The sequence below is a fragment of the Sus scrofa genome, chromosome 8, assembly GCF_054392235.1.
Source record: "Sus scrofa isolate SSC_HxYL_T2T_F1_AM1 chromosome 8, Sscrofa_HxYL_maternal_Yorkshire_Landrace_v2.0, whole genome shotgun sequence".
NCBI lineage: Eukaryota > Metazoa > Chordata > Mammalia > Artiodactyla > Suidae > Sus > Sus scrofa.
This window is the reverse complement of record NC_139390.1, coordinates 87614367-87638014: the sequence shown is the minus strand read 5'-3', so window position 1 is coordinate 87638014 and position 23648 is coordinate 87614367. Positions and strand designations below refer to the sequence as shown.

The 23648-nt window shown below is 40.8% G+C and overlaps 1 protein-coding gene across 8 annotated transcripts in view; it reads right to left on the bottom strand.

Annotated features, from left to right (window-relative positions):
* Positions 1–23648, bottom strand: part of LOC110262145 (uncharacterized) — a 601789-nt gene that overhangs the window by 563761 nt on the left and 14380 nt on the right. For 4 of the 8 annotated variants that reach the window (XR_014812836.1, XR_014812832.1, XR_014812833.1 and 1 more), the window contains one exon: positions 13009–13139. The exons of 1 other annotated variant lie outside the window; for it this stretch is intronic. The gene's annotated coding sequence lies outside the window, so the exon portion shown is untranslated. Of the gene's footprint in view, positions 1–13008; positions 13140–17614; positions 17728–23648 lie in introns of those variants that run through there. 3 more of the 8 variants (XR_014812838.1, XR_014812844.1, XR_014812842.1) reach the window with 1 other exon arrangement.

The window sequence follows — 23648 nt, the reverse complement described above, 5'->3', positions numbered from 1 at the left end:
CAGTACCAAAATCTCTCTTGGTCTAGGTTCTCCAGAGAAAGAGAACAAATAGGATGTGTGTATGTGTGTAGAAATTTATTATAAGGAACTGACACACTCAATTATGGAGGATGACAAGTCCCAATATCTGCAATCAGGAGACCCAGGAGATCCCATGGTGTAAGTTCCAGTCTGAATCCAAGTCCAAAGGCAGAGGACCGATGTCCCAGCTCAAAGAAAAATATCTGGTCACTTAGACACATAGACCTGATCTGCCTTGACCTGCTTTCTTGTTCTTTCCTCACATGTTTAACCCTAACCTCACCTTTTCCTCATCATTTTCTGACTTTCTCCAACAATTTGAGTCTTTCTAAGAGATTGCTTAATTACTCTAAAAATTACAACTAAGATATCAGTGAGTGCAAATAACTTAACTATGATTGTCACCATTGCATTTAGCCTGCACTTTACTTAAGGAAGAAAAAAATGTGTTGTGATAAGATACATATAATACACCATTTTAACCATTTTAAAATGTATAATTCAGTAGGATTAAGTACTACCATCACCACTATCTAGTGCTAAAATTTTTCAACATCCCAAAAGGAAACCCCATACCCATTAAGCAGTCACTCCCCTCCTCCCTCCAGCCCCTTGTAACCACTAATCTGCTTTCTGTCTCTGCAGATTTGCCTAATTGGATATTTCATATAAATGGAATCATATACTCTGTGACCTTTCGTGTCTGGCTTCCTTCACTTAGCTAAGGACGGGTGTTAGCCTCTTTAGCTAAGGGAAGGGGAGAAATGGAAAGGAGAATATATTTTGTGACGTAAGCCTTTCAAGGTATCTTTAAAATCACAACAGCTTTCTATTTAGTCATTTTACTGGACTGGGAGAACTCATCTGTGATTCCTCTGCCCCAGACTTGGTGCTTTGTTGTTAATTCTTTCTTTCCATGGAAGTTTGAGGCACAAGGTAGCATCAGGACAGGGTGACAAATATGACGACACTTCAGGGGGCCCACTTCCCACCCCCCATCAGGGAGACCCTCCTTCCCTGCAAGTGACCTGGCAGGACCACGGGGTCATAAGGTCACGCATCCCTGAGGGGCACAAGGGTATTGGTGTCCTAACACTTCAGGTCTTGAGGAAAATAAAAGCAAACACATCCCTACAGAGAAGTAAATTACTCATGCGCTTTATTTAAAAAGAGAGACCCAGAGTACCCTGGTAGCCTGGTGGTAGCCTGGTCATCACTGCACAGCTGGGGTCACTGCCTGGCCCGGAAACCTCCACATGCTATGGGCAATCACAAAAATTTTTTAAATAAATAGCCCATATTTAAAGGGGGAGGAAGGTGGACACCACTTCAATTCCAAATACCATTTTCAGAAGATTTCATATCAAATGTGGGTCAAAGGTACTCCCTTCCTAGTTCACAGGGCAGGGCTACCGAGGTCTGGAAGGACCCCGGGCGTGCTGAGATGCTGGCTTCTACAGTGTGGGTAACTGCAAGAAGATGTAGCTCTACAGCAACTGTTCTGCACAGATGGCCAGCCCAGACTGCAAGTCTGCTGAAGCTTGGTGGGAAAGGAACAGTTTGGCAGCCCCTAGTCTAAAGGGTCTGAGAAGGGCAGTTGGAGGGTAGGGGGCCATGTCAAGACCCCCAAAACTCAGAGGCCCCTGCTGGGAGGCTCTAGCCCAGGGGCACAGGTTTTATGTGCTGCCGACTCCCCAGCTTTATATGATCTGACTTACATACCTATGCTGAGGCTTTGCTTTTCCTTTTTAGCTCTCCATTTATATTTTTTTTATTATTTTATTTTATTTGCTTTTTAGGACCTCACTTGCAGTATATGGAAGTTCCCAGATGAAGGGTCAAATCAAAGCTGCAGTTGCCGGCCTATGCCACAACCACAGCAATGCCAGATCCGAGCCACATCTGCGACCTACACCACAGCTCACAGCAATGCCAGATCCTTAACCCACTGAGCGAGGCCAGGGATCAAACCTGCATCCTCATGGATACTAGTCAGGTTTGTTACAGCTGCACCACAATTAGAACTCCCAGTCTTGCATTTTTATTAATAACCAAACACAAAGTGATTTTAACTATTTTTAGTCTTTATTCCTATCCTGTTACTATTAATATTTTTGCTAAGATCAAAGTCTGGACTCATCCTCAAATAAGTTCATGTTGTTTTCCCTGCTTCTGTTTCAAGATAAGAACCACACAGTCTTTATGATTTTATGCCCTGATGACCAGCTTAAATTTAATCATATACATGAGCTTCAGCAACTCGCTAAACAAATCTGCATGAAAGGGAAGGGAAGGTAGCAGGCTGGTCTGGACATAAAGGTCTTTACATTTTCTCCCTTTCAGAAGTTTCTAGAGTCAGTAACTGAATGTGGGACTCTGGTTTAAAATTCACAATGATTCCTTTTTAAATAGTAGTATTTGTCTTTATAAAAGGTCTGAAAGCCCAGAAGAATCCCTGTTTGACTCCATAGACATCTACATTCAAAAGACCTGACCACATGGAGTTCCTTTGTGGTACAACGGGTTAAGGATCTAGCATTGTCACTGCTGTGGCTCAGGTCACTGCTGTGGGGTGGGTTCAATCCCTGGCCTGGGAACTTCCACATGCCACGGGTGTAGCCAACAAGGAAAATCTGACTATGAGGCAAGGCCAATGGATTTTAACAAACACATCTGAATTTATCCATACAAATGAACACTGTCCCTCTCAAATAGGTAGCAATATTCCAAGGATTTTGCTATCATTTAAAACAAAACAATATTGCAGAGTTCCCTTCGTGGCTTAGTGGTTAATAAATCCAACTAGGAACCATGAGGTTATGGGTTCAATCCCTGGCCTTGCTCAGTGGGTTAAGGATCCGGCATTGCCAGGAGCTGTGGTGTCGGTCGCAGATGTGGCTCAGATCTGGCATTGCTGTGGCTCTGGTGTGGGCCAGCAGGCTACAGCTCCGATTAGACCCCTAGCCTGAGAACCTCCATATGCCGTGAGTGAAGCCCTGGAAAAGACAAACATTTTTTTAAAAATTAAATAAATAAATAAATAAAACAATACTGAAATTCCAGTTAGGAACTGCCTTTACACACTTTGAATTACTTTGAATTTCCTGCATGGTTAAAAGAAAATCTTTTTCCCATCAGTATAAGTTTCATTTTCAGAAATAATCAAGTCATTCAAGAAGGCAGATGGTAACTGATTGGATAGGACTGCTTTAGCCTAAATAAATGAATACAACATAATCAGACTAGCTTTTTCTTTTTTCTTTTCTTTTCTTTTTCTTTTTCTTTTTAGGGTCGCACCCACGGCATGTGAAGTTTCCAAGGGTAGGGGTCGCTGCTGGCTATGTCACGGCCGCAGCAATGCAGAATCTGAACCATGTCTGTGACCTACACCACAGCCCACAGCAACACCAGATCCTTAACCCACTGAGCAAGGCTAGGGATGGAACCCGAAACCTCATGGTTACTAGTCAGATTCATTTCCTCTGCACTGCGATGGGAACTCCTAGTTTTTCTTTAATATAATTCCTTAATTAGTCCCAAAGGTAATACCAAAAGTACTTCCTAACATGTTTAGAACAATAGCAGTATGGTTGAGAGAATTTTCTAGCTCTACAAAGTAAGCAATTCTGAAAAGGATGGCTTTCCTTATATATTTCACATATATGTATATACACATATTTTAATAAATTTTTTTTAAATAGGCTATCCTCAACTTAATTTTTCAGAGGCACTACATGCTAGTGGTGACAAGATAAAGGGAGCTGGCTGTTCTTTAGCTTGCCACAGAATTAATTTTTATTCAACAATCCCATCTTTTGCAGTGATCAGAAAATAGAAAAGCTGAAATACCTTCCTAGAACTATACTTTAATGATATCTCCCAAAACAAAACACTCACATAGGTATACAATCTAGATGTCAGTGTATAAGCTAGGCACAACAGATAAACATATATTACACATGTACATGTATAACAAAATATATTAAAATACTAAGTCTACCCACTAGAATTTATACTTTTGGTTTCAATCTCTTATTTCCAAAGCTAATTTCACTAAACATGTCTGTGACTGGGCTGCAAGAAAGGCACATCCTGAAACATGCTGTACAAGTTAAACAAGTTTTGTATTTGACCCCCCCCCATAGAAGTATTTAATATGTGGGAAAACTTGTGTTTTGTTTTTTGTGTTGCTATATATGACAAGAGCCAGAAGGAAATCATCACACACAGGGCACCTATTCGGCACCAAGAACTGCACTTGGTACTAATTTAATCCTCTCAATATCTCTGAGCTAAACAGTCTATCCCCATTTAGAGATGAAGAAACTGAGGTACAGGGAATTTAAACAGCAGAACACTAGCACACCACTGGCCAGTGGGAGAAATGCATTCAGAATTAGCTGACCGCAGAGCAAAAAGCCAAAGGCTTTTGGAAAATGAAATACAAGTATCTTCCCACAGAGAAACATCGCACAGCCCCCCCACAAAAAACACCTGATATTAATACACCCCCTAATTATTTTTTTCATTAACTACAATAATTCTTTGGCCATGCATTTCCCCAAAATGAAAGAGTGGCATCATCTCCGAATCTAGGAAAATAAAATATTCTATGACATTTTATCTTGTTATTTATACAAGGAGCATTTGGAAACCAGTTAGGGGCTTGAACCAGTTAAGTGTTTGGGTAGGATATATAAAAATAGAGCAAGCTAAATAAATAATTATTGAAGTAAATAGAACAAAGAAAAGAATATGATCCTTAGTTAAAAGATACTAGGAGACTTAACCACCTATGAGGGTAATAGGTCAAAGATTTAAATTAGGGAAACAATAAAGAGGAGATCCTTCCAATAAAATGAAGAGGAAATTGATAATCAACATCAGAGCATTTCATTTGACCTTAGAGATGTATTTTACTGGTGCCTTTTTTGTTTTTAAAACTGTTTCTGATTTTTTTTTCATTTGTTAATAGCCCTAATTTTCCAGCTTATCTTCCAGTTTATTCTGCCTAGTAAAGGCTGTTCATTTTCAGCTTTTACTTTTCCGTTCAGCCCTGATGACTGACAATTTGAGAGGAAAACAAACTGAAAGAAGCCACTGGATTAAATAATGAATTGTTTTCGTCATCTTGATGGATAGCAACTCAACTTTAGAATAAACATAAGCTCCACAATTTCCTAATATTTTGTCAGACTCTTGCTTTATTTCTATAAGGGTTTCATTGTCATTGCCTTCTGTTTTTACCATTGTGAAAACTAATACCACCCAGATCCTAAAAGCGGTTAAACCCAAAATGACTGATGTTTTGACAGGGATATGGAAAAAAGAAGTCTTATCTAGAAATTTTTTTCTTTTTCTTTTTTTTAACTGAATAAATTTGACAGGTAATCCAGAAATTTAGACTTGTGAATGTTATCTGAAGAGTTCTCAAAATATCAAAATTACTTGCATAATTCGGGGGGGGGGTTGTTTGTTTTCTGTAAGTCTGCATTTGTTTTTATGCCAAAAGGATATACAGAAACTTGTATACATTTCTCCTCTTGAGCTGACATCTTATGGAGCAGAGCTGAGTACAGAATTTTTGTTCACTTCAAAGAGCATACCACAGGGTGCAAAGCAAGAAGGGGTTGGGCCATTCCAGCCAAACATTGCCCTCTGGCGCTCATACTCAACTCCCCAGGGAAAGAAGAGAGCAAACTCTGGCCCCTTGTAGCTGTAGGTAACATTTCCCATAACCTCTGACTCATAAATATTGACATTTGGGAAAAACAAGAGCAGAAAAGAAAAAAGGGGGGGGCTTTATTTTTTTAAAAAGTTGTTTCAAGTTAGAATGTTCATATATTTTCCAAAGCCTGACTTATATCAAAAATCCTACTATGATTTTTAAATAAAACATACCTTATCTTGGTATTTTTAAAAACAGTCTTATCCATCAACAACTAGAGAAAATAGGAAACAAAACTTTCAACAGAGCTTTGTTTTGTTTTGTCTTGTTTGTTTGCCAGCAGGAAAATAGTTTTAACTAACCCAACTGAGTTAAATGCAAATTTTTTCAAAAAACAACTATAACGTTCTCAGAGAAAATCTTTTTGGCTGCATACCAAATTTTTTAATCATAGTGAATTTGGAATTCTTTATTCTCAGCAAAATCTCTTTTTTCACCCTTACTTGTCCACCCTTCTTTGCTTCAAAAAACAGAAATAATATACTTAACTAAGGCCTCTGAGAAGTCGTCACAGACCCTAGTCTGTTTCCACCGTGGAACTACAGTGCAACCTGGTGGTGATTACTGTTATGACCAAGATTTATGCCTGTGAAAGGCCAAAATTATAAAGGGAAATAAATGAATGCCCTGTATTTAGGCTTTTAGGAAAAAAAAAAAAAAGGAAAAGAAACGGTGGAGTGGCTGTCTTAAATCATAATTACAAGTAGAGCTTTTTATAATTTTTTAATATAATATACCTTTAAGAATAATTTAGTGAAGTTACTGATAAGGTGTTTATATAAACTGATAATTTTTAACATTTATATATTTTCACAATAATCCATGTTATGACATTTGAAATTATATGAACAATGTTTCAAGAGACATTTGAGAGGCTTAATATCTTTAATAAGAGATAAAGAAATCTGAATAGTTTATCAGCTTTCTGAGGATTCTTTTCCCCTTTGTGCCTTGGATACCATAAGCACCATCAAAAGAAAAAAAGAAGGAGTTCCTGTGTTGCTCAGTGGGTTAAGAATATGACTAGTATCCATGAGGATGCGGGTTTGATACCCGGCCTTGCTCAGTGGGTTATAGGACCTGGCGTTGCCGTGAGCTGCAGTGTAAGTTGCAGATGTGGCTCTGATCTGGCTTGGCTGTGGCTGTGGCTGATAGCTGCAGCTCCAATTCAACCTCTAGCCTGGGAATTTCCATATGCTGTGGGTGTGGCCCTAAACAGACAAAAGAAAAAAAGAAAGAAAAAGAAACAAAGAAGATTCATTTGTTATAAAAATTTTCCCCCAGCCTTGAAATTTTATCTAATAAAAATTTAGTTAAGCTCATTTCCATTCTTTAAAAGGACATTTATATTTTATATTTTTTCCCTAAAAGAGAAAGCAGTTTTATCTGCTTTTCTTTCACATCTAACAACACCACTGATTGACAAAATAGTGATTCATAGCAACTGTAAGCTTTTTGTGTTTATGGTGCTTTACACCACTTTCTTATCTAACCCTGTCAACAATGCTACAAATTAAGGATCTGTGTCTCCATTTTACAGATTAGAAAACTGAGGCTTAGGGATATGACATAACTTGTTCAATCGCTCAGCTGATGAGTGATAGAGGGACTGAACCATTCTCCAAAGCCCAGGCTCAGGATCTGGCACATGGTCAGCCCTTAATAAAGAACTGGTGACTCAGTACATAAATGCACCTATTGCAAGGATGGTAAAGATAACATGCTACTAAACAACCAATGGGTCAATGAAGAAATCAAAGAAGACATTTAAAAATACCTAGAAGCAAATGACAACAAAAACACAATAATCAAAAACCTTTGTGAGGCAGCAAAAGCAGTTCTAAGAGGGAAGTTATAGAAATAGCTCAGGAAACAAGAAAAACCTGAAATAAAGAACCTAACTTTACACCTAAAGCAACTAGAGAAAGAAGATCATGCAAAACCCAAAGTTAGCAGAAGGAAGAAATCATAAAGATCAGAGCAGAAATAAATGAAATAGAAACAAAGAAAACCATAGGAAAGATCAATGCAACGAAAAGCTGGTTCTTTGAAAAGATCAACAAAATTGATAAACCCTTAGCCAGACTCATCAAGAAAAAAAGAGAAGGAATCAAATCAATAAAATTAAAAATTAAAAAGGAGAAGTTACAATGCATATCACAGAAACAAAGGATCATAAGAGACAACTACAAGCAACTATATGCCAATAAAATGAACAACCTAGAAGAAATGGACAAATTCTTAGAAAAGTACAATCTTCCAAGACTAATCTAAGAAGAAATAGAAAAGATGAGCAGACCAACCACAAGTACTGAAATTGAAACTTTGATTTAAAAACTTCCAACAAACAAAAGTCTAGGACCAAATGGCTTCACAGGCAAAATCCATCAAAAATTTAGAGAAGAGTTAACACCTGTCCTTCTAAAACTATTCCAAAAAATTGCAGAGGAAGGAACACTCCCAAACTCACTCTATGAGTCCACCATCACCCTGATAACAAAACCAAGATACCACAAAAAGAGAAAAAGAAAATTACAGGCCAATATCACTGATGAACATAGACGCAAAAATCCTCAACAAAATACTAGCAAACAGAAGCCAGCCATACATTAAAAAGATCGTATACCATGATCAAGTGGGATTTATCTCAGGGATCCAAGGATTTTTCAGTATCTGCAAATCAATCAGTGTGATACACCACATTAACAAACTGAAGAATAAAACCTTTATAAGCCTCTCAATAGATCCAGAGAAAGCTTTTGACAAAACCCAACACCCATTTCTGATAAAACTCTCCAGAAAGGGGGCATAGAGGGAACCTACCTCAACATAATAAAAGCTATACATGACAAACCCCACAGCTAATATGATCCTCAATGGTGAAAAGCTGAAAGAATTCCTGCTAAGATCAGAAACAAGCCAAGGATGTCCAGTCTTGCCACTACTATTAAATATAGTTTCAGGAGTTCCCTTTGTGGCTCAATGGTTAACGAACCCAACTAGGATCCATGAGGATGCAGTTTCAAACCCTGGCCTCTCAGTGGGTTAAGGATCCGGCATTGCCATGAATGGTGGTATAGGTCTCAGACGCAGCTTGGATCTCTAATTGCTATGGCTGTGGCTATGGCAATGGCATAGGCCAGCAGCTGCAGCTCTGATTCAACCCCTAGCCTGGGAACTTCCATATGCTGCAGGTGTGAGCCTAAAAAGCAACATATATATATATATATATATTTACATATGTGTGCATATGCATACACACACACATACACACACACACACACACACACACAGTTTTGGAAGTCCTAGCCACGGCAATCAACAAAGAAAAGTAAATAAAAGGAAAGAAGCAAAACTATCACTGCTGCAGATGACATAATACTGTACCTAGAAAATTCTAAAGATGCTACCAGAAAACTGTTAAAGCTCATCAATGAATTTGGTAAAGTTGAAGGATACAAAATTAATACACAGGATTGACTGCATTTCTATATAGTAAGAATGAAAGACCAAAAGAGAAATCAGGCACACAATCCCATTTACCATCACATCAAAAAAAAAATAAAATACCTAGACCTAAACCTACCTAAAGAGACAAAAGACCTGTACTCTGAAAACTATAAGATGCTGATAAAAGAAATCGAAGATGACACAAATAGAGGGAAAGACATACCACACTCTTGGATTGGAAGAATCAATATTATCAAAATGACTATACTACCCAAGGCGATCTACAGATTCAATGAAATCTCTATCAAATTACCAAGGACATTTCTCACAAAACTAGAACAAAATATTTTCAATTTTGTTTGGAAGCACAGAAGACCCCAGATAGATAAAGCAATCCTGAGAAAGAAAAATGGAGCTGGAGGAATCAGGCTCCCTGACTTCAGACTATACTACAAAGCTACAGTCATCAAAACAGTATGGTACTGGCACAAAAACAGAAATTAGGTCAGTGGAACAAGATAGAAAGCACAGAATTAAACCCATGCACCTAGATCAACTCATCTATGACAAAGGAGGCAAGAATATACAATGGAGAAAAGACAGCCTGTTCACTAAGTGGTGCTGGGAAACTGGACAGCCACATGTAAAAGAATGAAATTTGGAGTTCCCGTCCGTGGCGCAGTGGTTAACGAATCCGACTAGGAACCATGAGGTTGCGGGTTCGGTCCCTGCCCTTGCTCAGTGGGTTAACGATCCAGCGTTGCCGTGAGCTGTGGTATAGGTTGCAGATGCGGCTCGGATCCCGCATTGCTGTGGCCCTGGTGTAGGCCGGTGGCTACAGCTCCGATTCAACCCCTAGCCTGGGAACCTCCATATGCTGCGGGAGCGGCCCAAGAAATAGCAACAACAACAAAAGACAAAAAGACAAAAAAATAAATAAAATAAAATAAAATAAAATAAAATAAAATAAAATAAAATAAAATAATGAAATTAGAAAACTCCCTAACACCATACACAAAAATAAACTCAAAATGGGTTAAAGACCTAGATATAAGACTAGATACTATAAAACTCTTAGAGGCCAAACATCCTCTGACATAAACCACAGCAATATCTTCTCAGATCTACCTCCTACAGTAATGACACTAAAAACAAAAATAAACAAGTGGGACTTAAAAGTTTTTGCACAGAAAAGGAAACCCTACACAAAACAAAAATACAATCCACTGAATGGGAGAAAATACTTGCAAATGAAGCAATTGGCAAGGGATTAATGTCCAAGATATATAAACACCTCCTGCAGCTCAATACCAAAAAAAAAAAAAAAAAAACAACCCCATCAAAAAATGGGCAGATGATCTAAACAGACAATTCCCCGAAGAAGACATACAGATGGCAAAAAAAAAAAAAAAAAAAAAAAAAACAAAAAAAAACACGTGAAAAGATGTTCAACATCACTAATTATTAGAAAAATGTAAATCAAAACTACCAAGAGGCACCACCTTATACCAGCCAGAATGGCCATCATCAAAAAGTGTGCAAAAAGTAAATGCTAGAGAGGGTATGGAGAAAAGGGAGCCCTCTTACACAGCTGGTGGGAATGTAAACTAGTGCAACCACTATAGAAAACAGTATGGAGATTCCTCAAAAAACTAAAAATAGAATTACCATGTGATCCAGAAATCCCATTCCTGGGCATCTATCCAGAGAAAGCCAGGACTTGAAAAGATACATATACCCCAATATTCACTGCAGCACTATATATAATAGCCAAGACATGGAAGCAACCTAAATATCCATCGACAGAGTGGTTAAAGAAGATGTGGTACATATACACAATGGAATATGACTCAGCCATAAAAAGGAATGAAATAACGGCATTTGCAGCAACATGGATGGACCTAGAAATTATCATGCTAAGTGAAGTTAAACAGTGAGACACAAACATATAAGCTATCACTTATATGTAGAATCTTAAAAAATGGACACAAATGAACTTCTTTGCAGAACAGAAACAGACTCACAGACTTTGAAAAACTTATGGTTACCAGGAGTTCCCATCGTGGCTCAGTGGTTAATGAATCCGACTAGGAACCATGAGGTTGCAGATTCGATCCCTGGCCTTGCTCAGTGGGTTAAGGATCCAGCGTTGCCGTGAGCTGTGGTGTAGGTCGCAGACATGGCTCAGATCTGGTGTTGCTCTGGCTCACAGCTCCAATTAGATCCCTAACCTGAGAACCTCGATATGCCATGGGAGTGGCCCTAGAAAAAACAAAAAGACCAAAAAAAAAAAAAAAAAAAAAACTTACAGTTACCAAAGGAGACAGGTGGTAGGGAGGGTGGGGAGGATGGACTGGGAGTTTTGGATGGGAATGTTCTAAAATTAGGTTGTGATGATGGTTGTACAGCTGCAAATATAATAAAATTCATTGAATTAAAAAAATAAAATATATTACAAGGGAAATGAACTACCTTTTTTAAAAATTTTCAAAAAAATTTTATGACAATTCTGTAACATGTGCTCACTGATTAATGCATAAATAATGAGCTATAGCAGTAGATTTAATAATAGCTACTATATATTTTTAAAGTAACAATAGGTATAAATGATATTTTGGGATATCTGTAACCCCTGTAATGTTATTGTAATTTATCTGCGACTTCTATTGTTGAGAGAGATATTGTCAATGTTAATGTGATATGTAGATTACATTCATAATTAAAGAAAATTAAATAAAAATTTACTTTCATCCAAGTTCATGGGCCCCTCATCCTCTTAAAAAAAATCAAAGCTAATCTGAAATTAATTACTTACAATCTTCCTAAGAACTAAATTATTTTAAAATTTTAATTCAAAAATATCTACAGCAAATATAATATTATATATATATATATATAAAACCCCTTCATTCATATATGAAATATTCACTTCAATATGATCTGAAATGAAGGCAAGCCTCCAAAAATACGTACGTCTAAGACCTAGGAAGATATTAACATAGCCCTCCCTGGAGTTCCTGTTGTGGCGCAGCGGAAACGAATCCAACTAGTAACCACAAGGTTTTGGGTTCAATCCCTGGCCTCGCTCAGTGGGTTAAGGATCTGGCGTTGTGGTGAGCTGTGGTGTAGGTAGCAGATGCAGCTCCGATTCAACCCCTAGCCTGGGAACCTCCCTATGCCACAGGTTCAGCCCTAAAAAGCAAACAAACAAACAAACAAAAATAGCCTTCCCTGAATCTTAGGACGTTAATCAACAAACAATTATTTATTGATCATTTATAATAATAATTTCTTCTGATTTAGCAGATATTTGTTGAGCAGCTGCTGTGTACCAGACACTATTCTGGGAGATTTAGGAAATATGTCAAAAATGAATAATTTTATTTCATTTGTTTGAATGGCATTTTATAATTTTCAAAGCAGTTCTATATGCAGCCTTCATCCATTCGAGCCTAATTACAACATGGAGAGGTAAGCAAAGCAGGGCCTGGAGTCATTCATTATTCTGCATTCCCACCATAAACCCCACTCCAGATTTATTTGAATATGTCTGATACTCAATAAATAGATACTCAATAAATGAAGATGCTGCTCTGAACTTATCCATTCAAACAAGCCCCTGAATCAGGGTTGTCAGGTAAAATATAGCTAAATTAAATTTTAATTTCAAGTAAATAACAAGTAATATTTTTAGTATAAATGTGTCCCACACAATATTGTAACACATGCTGCATTTGTTCACTAAGGCTGCCATAACAACATGACTGAGACTAGAAGGCTTAAACAACAACAGGAAAGTGTTTTCTCACAGTTTTGAAGGTCAGAAGTCCAAAATCAAGATGTTGGGAGCATTAGTTCTTCTGAGGCTTGCAGATGTCCATCTTCTCACTGTGTCCTCACCAGTGCCTCCCTCTGTGTGTGACAGTTTCCTAATCAATTCCTATAAGGGCACCAATCACACTGGATTAGGGCCCACACCAAGGACCTCATTTCATCTTAACTGTGGAGAGATGCTTCCTCAAATACCTTCTGAGGTGAGGAGGGTGAGGACTTGAATGTGTGAATTTGGGGGGAGTGGGGGGAAGAACAGAATTCAGCCATAAGAGACACTAAAACATTATATGCTATTTATTGAAAATTCACATTTAACAAGACATCATCTAGTGTTTCTTTTTTTTCTTTTTACAGCTGAACCCACAGCATTTGGAAGTCCCCAGCCGAGGTGTTGAATTGAAACTGCTGCTGCAGGCCTGTGCCATAGCCACAGCAACACCAGATTCAAGCTGCGTTTGTGACCTACACCACTGTTTGTAGCAATGCCAAATCCTTAACCCATGAGCAAGGCAGGGATCAAACTCACATCCTCATAGAGACTTTGGGTCCTTCATCCACTGAGCTACAATGGGAACTCCTGGGCATCCTATAGTTTTATTTGCTAAGTCTGGCAACCCCACCCTGCATTTTCCTGCCTAAGAGCTCTCTCCACTGCAGGAACTCAGCCATGTGTCAGATTGGCCATCAGTGTGGGAAGGTCAGGGCCCCACTGAGCAGCCAGCAATCAATGATGGATGGACTCTGGTGGATAAAGGCACCAGCTCTGTGTCTCTCTGGAGAGACCATTCTGATTACATTGTACAGCTGCCCTCAGGGGTAATCTGTCTGTGAACGCACCCGGCCCTGGTGATCTCCCCTTCTGTATCTCCCCTTTTCCGCTCCCCTCCTGCTCTTCCAGAGTCACATCCCACATCAGTCTTCACAGGTACATCCTTGTCTCAGGATCTGCTCCTGAGGGAACTCAACCTAAACACAACGCTGAATGAATTGACTCCTCATTTCCAGATAAGGGATTCAAGGGACACACCAGATACTGAAGGGTGTGGGATGGATGGGGATGGCCTTCCTTCCCTGGCTCAGCACTGCCCCTGAGCAAAACTACCAGTCATGACACTGCATCACAGACCAGGCCCCGGACAGGTACCTTGGCTAATTCTTTATCCACTCTGCCTGGTCGCTATCACTCACATTGTAGAGGGGGAAGTGGATGAAGTGGATGCTCAGAGAGGTCTCCTGAAGTCGCAGGACTATGGCAAATGTCTTTCCCTTGAGGTGGGCTGATAAACATAATACTTATCACAAAAAGACCACTAGCAACTCAAGCGAGTAGGTTGAAGTATATACTAAGTCACTCAGAAAAGAAGTCCTATGATTCTTCTCTGAGAGAACCTGAAAAGGTAAGAGTGAACTGGAAAAATCAGGGAATTTTTTTCATGCAAGAGGTTGGGCTTGGGCTGAGTCTTAGAGGATGTGGTAGATTCAGCTGTGGGAAGGGCAGGGAGATGGTTTGGGGTGAGAAGGGTGAGAGGGCACAGGGCAGAAGCAGGGCTGGGCTACACTGTGACGACCTAGACAGATGGTCCAAGGACAGCATATCGGGGACAAGGCCACATGACGGGGAATGCCACATAAGAACAGTGGGGCTCATCTGAATACTCACGTGCAGCCAGGGAAGGTTGTTAAAGGGGGAAGATTGACACGCTCACAAGAAGATTTCATCAGATTCACCTGGCAGTGGCTGGAAGCCGAGATTGGTTCAGATACCTGACAGCCCCCGCCTAGGACAATAAAGACCTAACTGAGTTATGAACAGGAAGGGGTGGATGACATTACAAAGAAGGGGTTGTCAACCCTGAGTCACTGAAGAGTCAGAGAGAAGGAAGAAGGAGGAAAGCTCCTTTATTGCATCAGAGTAATGAGGGAAATGGCACCATGAACAAGATAGAGGAAGATGAAGAGTACAACTCTCTCAGGGTCTGATTATCATCCTGCTAAAAATTATACTCTAAGGTTTTCCGAACGATCTGGAGTTGTGGGTTTGTTCCGTCTTGCCAGATGTAAGTACCTCCAACCTGTGGGTGAGGCACTATCCTCCTCCCCCTCCTGACCAGCCCTCTGCTCCCGCCTGCGCCCAAGTCCAATGGGTGCTAGAGAGGACATCCGCTGTTTCCACCTACCCGACACAGGCCACCCCCTTCACCTGGTGTTGGCATTCTTTCTGAGTGACCTTATTCCATGGGGCACCCCACCACTGGTCCCCACCCCTCACCCAGCTACAAAAATGGACACATAACCCAATCTGCCAATGAGGACCCCTGCATCCTCATGGATACTAGTCAGGCTCGTGACCACTGAGCCACAACAGGAACCTCCAATAAACATTATTTTTTTTTTCAAAAATACTGCCTTGATATTTCTCTTCACTTTGTGTCTTTTTAAGGAATGTAAAGGAGCTAAAAAAAATAATAATAACAATGGATATCACTTCAGTTTGTATGTAAGTGGAAAAATCAAACCATCTGTAGCAGTTGGGCTTCAAAGAGGTGGAACCACTGGAGTATTATGGCCTAAGAGAGTTATTAGAGGAATGAGACCTCACACATATGTGGAAGCAGCTGAGGAAGTGCCGGTCAGAGGATCTGAGAAAGAATCACTATCTAGTCTGGCATGAGGAGGTAAGTTGGAGCTTGCAGGGCCATCTGAGGGAAAAGCACACCCAGCCACTTCAGTGGGCTCATGTTCATGGGTGAAGGGGAGGCTCACGGAGAAATCTATGGGAAGGTGTCCTCTCAGCGCAGCTCCCACCCGTGCAGGCCTGCAGCCAAGCTCCCAGGAAGGGGGCAAGTGGGAGCTGAGTCTGCTTTGGCTGAGCAGGGCTCGAAGTCAGAAAGATGTGATGGTGATGATACATGTGGAGGAGAGCAAGAATAAGGTGGGACCAGGATGCCCTTCCAAGAATAATATTGTGTTTCCCTTCAACCTTCCAGGTCTCTTCTAAGTTCCTCTTTGGCCAACACTCACCCAGAACCACACCTGGAAGGAGATTCTGGGGAACAGCATGCCCAGCATGAGGAAGCTGCCGTAACGTAACTCAGCAGACTAGCTAAGAAAAAGAGGGGTTGCTCGGCTAACTGGAGAGGAATGATTCCAGGTCTCAGGAATAGCTGGAAACAGGAACTCAAACACCTTTTGGGCTCTCAAGATTCTTGCCTCCCTTGTTACCACATGCTCTTTGCACATGGATGTGCTGCTCTGCGCACCAGCCTGCCCCCTGCAGGAAACCTGTGCTAACTGCAGCTTCCTCAGACGTGCTAACTAGAGCTCTCTCAGCTCTGCCTCTTGGTGGCTCAGTTCAAGAAATTCTGAGAAAAAGACTCATTGGCCCATGGGCTGGGTCTAGTTATAACAGAGCTGCTCCTGCTGTACCAGGTGGTTGGGGAAGGAGGGAGCAGTTTTAAGAAGATGGTAGAGAGTTGGGGCAATGCCACTTGTAGCAGGCATCCACTGCATGGGGAGGTACTTAGGCTGTGACAGGCTCTCTACCAAGGGCTTTATACATATTAACTTACTTAATGCTTGTGTCAATCTTCTATGGTTGTTACCATGCTTGTTCCCATTACAGATAAGGAACTGAGGTTCAGAGAGATTACATGTCACCAAAGGTCCAGAAGGTCCTTAGTAATACAACTGAGCCAGATCCAAAGAGTGCTCTTTGCCCTACCCAGCTGTTGCTAGTGTTTTATGGTCAGTAGCTCTATTTGTCATGTGGTGGGCTTTCCCCCAACATTGTCTTTCAACAAATCCTACCTTTTTTTAAAAAGTTCTTAGAAACCACTCTGCCATATTATACCACCTCCTTTCTCATTTCACAGGTAGCAGAGACCCAAAACGACAACCTAGTCTCCAATCTGGAGAGAAACTCTGCCTCCTGGGACAGAGCCCTTCTCCCTATTCCATGACAGCCCTGCATCCCTGATCATCCACTGCAGTAAATATGATCAAAGCTACCTTTAATTTCTTACTTGGAGCAAAGGTTAAAGCTGTGTTCACTCTCAAGTACGTTTAGTTTAACATCATCATAACAAAGCTCACACCTGACAGAATCATGTCAATTGCTATCGACACTACTTCAGAACCTTCAACCAGAAAGAAAAGTCAGAGCAAAATGGAATAGCTTGGCAGTTCACTATTTCTTTTCCCTCAAAAATTTCATTAGCAGGGAGTTCCCATTGTGGCGTAGCGGAAACAAATCTGACTAGTAACCACAATGTTGCGGGATCAATCCCTGGCCTTGCTCAGTGGGTTAAGGATCCAGCGTCACTGCGCCTGTGGCATAGGGCCAGCAGCTACAGTTCCTATTGGACCCCTAGCCTGGGAACTCCATACGCTATGGGTGCAGCCCTAAAAAGCAAATATATATTTATATATATTTATATATATATATATAACAACAACAACAAATAAATACTGAGCAAGGCACTGTACCAGGCATAATAGGGGGAAAAAGTGAATGTAAAAACACAGTCCTAGCCTTTTAAAATTTGGTTGAGTAGGTAGAATATGTAGACAAAAAAACATCACCTGCTGTAACAGTAAGCAAAGGATATTGCTGCCATCAATCCAGCAGCCTCTGCAGCTACCTTTGACTGCATACCCTGAGAGGATTCAGGATGGAGAAAAACAGGATACCGGCCCTAGAGAGTTAAGATGCATGTCAAAGGAATGATTTCAATAAGCCCAGACTTTTATATCTTCCCATACAGAGAAAAGCTTAAATTCATTAACTTGAGATATCTAGTTTTCTTTAATTCGCAGTAATTTTTCAACGTTCTAATACCTGGTTTTCATTGCCAAAACTCCTGTATATCCCAGCTCCTCCCTTACCTGCTCCAAGCAGCTATCTGAGAGGCTGCTTCCTGGGCTTAAGTCCTTAGCAAGTTCATCAAATAAAACGTAATTCTCAACTTTTAGGTTGTGCTTTTTTTTTTTTCCATTAACAAATACAAGCAGAGTATAACCAACTCTTTAGAGCAGCCTATGCAACCACTAAATCAATGACACAGATAGGGAGTAATCACTGGGGCCTGGAACAGCCAGAAGAGAGATCATGGAGGAGAAAGGAGTTAAAAGCCCAGATGTTATCTAACAATTTATTCCTTCAATCATTCATTCATTCACTTATTCATTCTGAATTCCTTAATTCGATATTCATTGAATTAGGCATTGTGCTTAAGTTTTCACCACTGAGGGCTGTACATTAAATGCCGTATTATTGACAGTTTATGCAATCTAGCAAATAGGGAGCACAAATCATCATGGCCCCTTACAAGAGTAGGAAGGAATGTTATCTTTTAAAGAGTTGTCTTGTTGGTGCTAGGGGAATGATGCTCTTTATGATTGAGCAGGTATTTCTGACAGTGGGGAGGTTTGCTCAATGCATAATGGAGATAGAGAATGCACAGTAGGAGTTCCCGTCGTGACGCAGTGGTTAACGAATCCGACTAGGAACCATGAGGTTGCGGGTTCGGTCCCTGCCCTTGCTCACTGGGTTAACCATCCAGCGTTGCCGTGAGCTGTGGTGTAGGTTGCAGACGCGGCTCGGATCCTGCGTTACTGTGCCTCTGGCGTAGGCTGGTGGCTGCAGCTCCGATTCAACCCCTAGCCTGGGAACCTCCATATGCCGCAAGAGCGGCCCAAGAAATAGCAACAACAACAACAACAACAACAAAAGACAAAAAGACAAAAAAAAAAAAAAAGAGAGAGAATGCACAGTAGAGGGGAAGGAGGAGGCCAAAAGGCAGAGAAAATTTTTATGTTTTTTTTTTTTTGTCTTTTGTCTTTTTTTAGGGCCACGCCCATGGCTTATGGATGTTCCCAGGCTAGGGGTCTCATCAGAGCTGTTGCTGCTGGTCTATGCTAGAGCCACAGCAATGCCAGCTACACCATAGCTCACGGCAATGCTGGATCCTTAACCCACTGAGCAAGGCCAAGGATTGAACCCGCAACCTCATGGTTCTTAGATTCATTTCTGCTGCGCCACGATGGGAACTCCAATTTTTACGTTTAAATTTTTCTTGTCCTGCCATAAACATGTGAATTTAATTTCACAATTATCAAAATAATAAATTCAACTATGTACTTTTCATGTAACCAAGCAGGACCAATGGGGCCTTCCTGGAATAGACCCCTCCCCCATGTCCTCTGCTGTAGCTCCTCTCTGAAGTACCTAGACAACAGTATCTGATGCACAGTTCCTGAATTGTTATACAGATGCAAAAACCCCCCCAAAACAGAAGAAGTTAACTACTTGATGACCAGCAGCAGATAGCCTCCAGGCTTATTGGTGCCTAAGGATGAATAATGTTAACCCCTGTGACATCACCATCAACTAATAAGAGAGTTATGTATGAGCTGATCTCACATCCTGGGACTCCCTTCCCTCACCTGGCCTTTCAGAATGCTTTGCTGAAACCCATCTGGGAGTTTGGGCTTTTTTTGAGCACAGGCTACCTGGACTCCTTGCTTGGAGCCCTGCAATAAATGCTGCACTTTCCTTCACCACACAACCTGGTGTCAGCAGACTGGCTTTCTGCCTGCAGGTGAGTAATATCCTAAAACATTCCTCTCACATCCGCCAGGCACCTGTTGAATGTCTTTACCTACTGAATACTGTGCTAAAACCTTTTTTTTTTTTTTTTTTTAATGGCCACACCTTCAACACATGGAAGTTCTCAGGCTAGGGGTCAAATCAGAGCTGCAGCTGAGGCCCACACCACAGCCATGGCAACATTAGATCCGAACTACAGCTTGCAGCAACTGCAGCAACACCGGATCCCCAACTGACTGAGTGAGGCAAGGGATGGAACCCATATCCTCACAGAAACATCAGGTCCTTAACCCACTGAGCCACAATGGGAAATCCATAAATTTTTTTTAAATGAAGTGTAAAAAAAGTCCATTGTCTACAAAGACACAGAAAACATTTAAATATATAAGTCTTTGTAAGAATAAATGCCAAGTAGCTCTTGTTGAGGACGAGGACCTTGCATCACACAGAGGAGGCTGGAAGAAAGGGCATAAAGGTGAACAGGACACATGCGGTACCCTGGGTTCTCACCGCCTGCCTGCTTGGGAGCAGCACAGCTGGCCACACCATGGTTGTACTCCCCTGCAACCTTGCGTATTTATGGAGGCATTGCGTATTTATGGAGGGGCAGGAATCACTCAACTGATGTGGGAAGTTCAGTCTGGCTAGCAAAAGAAACACCCTTTTCTGGGATGTTAATTTGCATATTAGCAGTTTTTAGCCAGAGTCCTTGAAACAACCTGCTCAGCTAACTTATTGCTAGGTGCCTGAGGCAGGGCTGCTGACCTCATGTGGGGGAGAAACACTCTAAGTCTTCTCAGAACTCTGGGAATTTGAGGTGGGGTAGGAAGAGAGATTCACAGGTGGGACATGATGAAGTAGGAAGAAAAGGGGTTGGGCATTCAAAATAAGGGGCCGGTACTGGTTATGGCGCAGAGGCTGAGATCAGGATGTCACATTCCCCAGAGGAACTCAAGTGCTTTGTTAAGTGATGATTAATAATAAATATTTGATGGGTGAATGAAAGACATTCAGGAAATCTGCATGCCTGGTACATCTCAAACTCGGTCCATAAAACAAGCGGCAGGTCATGGGGTATATTCAAAGCCATATGAAAAAATGGCAACAATTTATCAAATTTACTGGTAAATTAATCTAAACTTAAAATACATATGCCTGTATTTAATTTTATACATTATATATATGTATATATATTTATATATATTTATATATAACTAGTTATAAAGTTCCAATAAATTCTTCAAATAAAATTTATAAGGAGAGAAATTTCTCCCTTGTTATATTCTCAGGCTCTGTCTCAGACCCCTGGGAACACACCTTCACTCTTCTCTGGCCATTAGGGATACTGCCGTGGAAAAGCTTGAATAGAAGGAGTGGGTTTGTTACCAGAAAATAAGTTCACCTCTTGGTAGGGGTTGAGCCAAAAGACACAACCATGCCAAAGAGCAGAGGGAAGTATTTATAACTTGGAGCAAGTAGGAACACTGGGAGTCTTTCCCACATCAGAATTTGCCCAAAAGAAAAATCAGGGAAAAATCAGGGAAGTTTTAAGCTAAAGGTACATGCATATGCATGAGAGGGCTTGGGTGATGTATGCATATTCATGAAGGGGCTTGGGCAGAGAATACGACATAGAATTAGGTTAAAGGTTGACAGAGTCCAGGCCCCCAAGGAGTGAAGTCCTGTGGGTCAGAAAAGGTCAGCATCACCGTTCCTTAGGTTCCAATTAATCTGGTGGTTTAGTGCTCCAGGGGGTTCGAATTCACAAAACAGCTCAAGAATGTGCTTCAGGCTAATCTTTAACTCTGAAAGTTTTTACAGCTAATCTATTGTCCCCTAATAGGGTTATCTGTCTGGCCTGGTAACAGCTGTTTGTTTTTACCTTCTTTTGTTCCCTTAAAATCATTAACTCCTGAGACCTATTCTTCTCCAGGGGCAAGCCTTGTCGCCAGTCTTAGATCACAAAATGGCTTATGCCTGAAATGGCTTCTTTTATGTTAAGAAAGTTATGTCCAGTCCTCTGCCCCTGGGCTCCCTTGCCCTATCAGTGTATAGGTTCCTATTGAGCAAAGGTTTAAAAATAAAAGTGATGAAAAAACCAGCTAAAAGGTAAATTGTAGAAGTTCTCATTGTGGCTCAGCGGTAATGAGCCTGACTAGTATCCATGAGGATTTGGGTTCAATCCCTGGCCTCCTTCAGTGGGTTAAGGATCCAGCATTACTGTGAGCTGTGGTGTAGGCTGGCAGCTGTAGCTCCGATTCAACCCCTAGCCAGGGACTTCCATATGTTGCAGGTGCAGCCCTAGAAAGAAAGAAAAAAAAAAAAAACAAAAAGATAAATTGTAAGATTCCTAATTCTGTCTTAAAGAAAATTTTGCCAGTTAAGACTAAAAAAACCCAGGAGTTCCTACTGTGGTGCAGTGGTCAAGAATCCAACTGTAGCACTCAGGTCACTGTGGAGGTGTGGGGGTTTTTTTGTTTTTAATAGCTTTGATACTTATTTTTGTTTGTTTGTTTGTTTGTTTTTAGGGCTGCACCCATGACATGGATGTTCCCAGACTAGGGGGTGGAAGTGGAGCTACAGCTGTCAGCCTACAGCTCATGGCAATGTGGGATCCCTAACCCGCTGCTTGAGGCCAAGAATGGAACCTGAATCCTCATGGATACTAGTCAGATTAGTTTCCACTGTGCTACAACCTGAGCTCGGAGATGTGGGTTTGAACCCCAGCTGGGAGCAGTGGGTTAAGGATCTGGCATTGCCACAGCTGTTGTGGGTCACAGCTGCAGCTGGGATTGGATCCCAGGCCCAGGAAATTCCACATGCTATAGGTGTATGAATTCCCATCGTGGCTCACTAGTTAATAAACTCGACTAGTATCCATGAAGATGCAGGTTCGATCCCTGGCCTCACTCAGTGGGTTATGGATCTGGCATTGCTGCGAGCTGTGGTGTAGGTGGCAGACGAGGCTCGGATCCTGCATTGCCGTGGCTCTGGCATAGGCCAAGGGCTACAGCTCCTACTGGACCCCTAGCCTGGAAACCTCCATATGCCGTGGAGGCAGCCCTAAAAAGACCCCCCCCCAAAAAAGTTGCAGGTGTGGCAAAAGAAAATAAAAAAAGACTAAAGAAATATTTTTCTTTAAATCAGCAGTAAACTGCATTATGTGGCCTTCACAATCGACATTATTATATATCATATATGTAGTACATAACATAAAATGAATGTTAGAAATATGAGTTCATATCACTAGGCTTCCATAATAAGAAACTGTCTAAACAGAAGAAAGGGTGGGGGAAAAAATGTAATTGTAATGTATACATGTAAGGATAACCTGACCCCCTTGCTGTACAGTGGGAAAATAAAAAAATATATTAAAAAAAAAAGAAACTGTCTAGCTTTATAAACCATCTTTGAGGCAAAAGAGAAACAAAATACTGCCAGATGTAAGAATTTATAACTGTTCACACACACACACACATACAGTCTTTCAAGATTAAAATAATCTATTTAAGAAACTGGAGTCCTCCCTTAAGTGTTGAAATCCTGTAAGGCCATGAGAGAAGATGATGATGATATGATGATAGCTACATGATTATCCTTATTAGAGATTTAAGGATTAACTATAATTGGAAAGACAACTAGACCACCAAGCCTCATTTTGGTATTATATATTTTTGCATAAAATTTTAACTAGACTTCAGTTGCAAATTTTGCTCTCACTCTGCTTTGCTTCACCTCTTTTCAGAAAATATACACTGTGCAGTTTCAGGCTCCCTGAGGATAACTAGAATGGTCAGTTTGGTGGTGCTGTAAACTTCAGATCCGGGTATTATCACCCATTTGCTCATTCCAAAGACAGGGCACTTATTTCGAGACAACTGTCCTAGTGTATTAGTTTTAAAAAATGCTGGTGACAGCAGAGCTGAAAATTCAAATGGAAAAGAATTGGAAAGGGTCAGCATCTTTCCTTCTGCTGATTTTTTAAAACTGATTCTTGAGAAGAATGTT